Below are 966 nucleotides of genomic sequence, written 5' to 3'. Positions count from 1 at the left end.
TCCTGACCTCAAGAAAACATGGGACCAGAGCTCTCCTTTCCCATTTTGATCGATTTTATGCATCCAATAGCTACATACACAAGAAAGAGCAAACCCTATCAATCGATGCAGAGTGTGTGTGTTCATGTCCTGGGTCCTCATGCCCGCCAGGCTTTTGCTTCTTTCTTTTAGCCTGACTTAGTGTTTATGTCCCATTTGCTCCCATCAAGAGTCACCTACTGATGAGGACTCGCGGTAGCCCCCCCTCCCCCGGCCTATGTATTCAGGAGATGGACTTGTTGGGATTGTTGAATTACGATAGTATTCCCAGGGGCCCCCACATCCAGATTCCAGGGAAAAGTTAAGTCGTTTCCAGGAAAATGGATGCAACTGAGGTAACGGTATCAAATCAGCCCCAGAAACACAGTATTGTAGGTTCCTCGTGGTTCCTGGATACGGAAGACTGCGTGTGTACTTGAGCAAGCCGCAAAGCTGTCCAGGGACCAGAGGACTAAAGGGGCAAAGGAGGAACAGGGCATGGGGCTGGGGACAGAGGACTAAGGGACAAAGGAGGAACAGGGTGGGGGCAGGGGACAGAAGGACTAAGGGACAAAGGAGGAACAGGGTGGGGGCAGGGGACAGAAGGACTAAGGGGCAGGAGGGGGAACAGGGCATGGGGGGAGACAGAGGACTAAGGGGCCACTAAAATCATTTATATTATAAACCTAAAAGTTCCTTAAAGTTGGCCAGGACATTAAAAAACAAAATCCCAGCACAGAGAAGGGACAGAGACACAAAGTCCCACCCCTAAGCAAGAAGCTGTCTGCTGGGAAGGGGAAAAGCAGTTTTCTTCAAAGCTTTGTCGTTGGGTAAATCAGTCACACTCTATGGCAGGCCCCACACCCAGGGTAGTTGGTCAACACAGAACGGACTCCACAGGACTTTGTTTGTTTGTTTCTTTGGGTGTGTGTTGAAGGGGTGTAAACG

The sequence above is a fragment of the Microtus ochrogaster genome, chromosome 2, assembly GCF_000317375.1.
Source record: "Microtus ochrogaster isolate Prairie Vole_2 chromosome 2, MicOch1.0, whole genome shotgun sequence".
Classification (NCBI taxonomy): Eukaryota; Metazoa; Chordata; class Mammalia; order Rodentia; family Cricetidae; genus Microtus; species Microtus ochrogaster.
The sequence above is the reverse complement of the archived record's forward strand: the minus strand, read 5'-3'. Positions refer to the sequence as shown.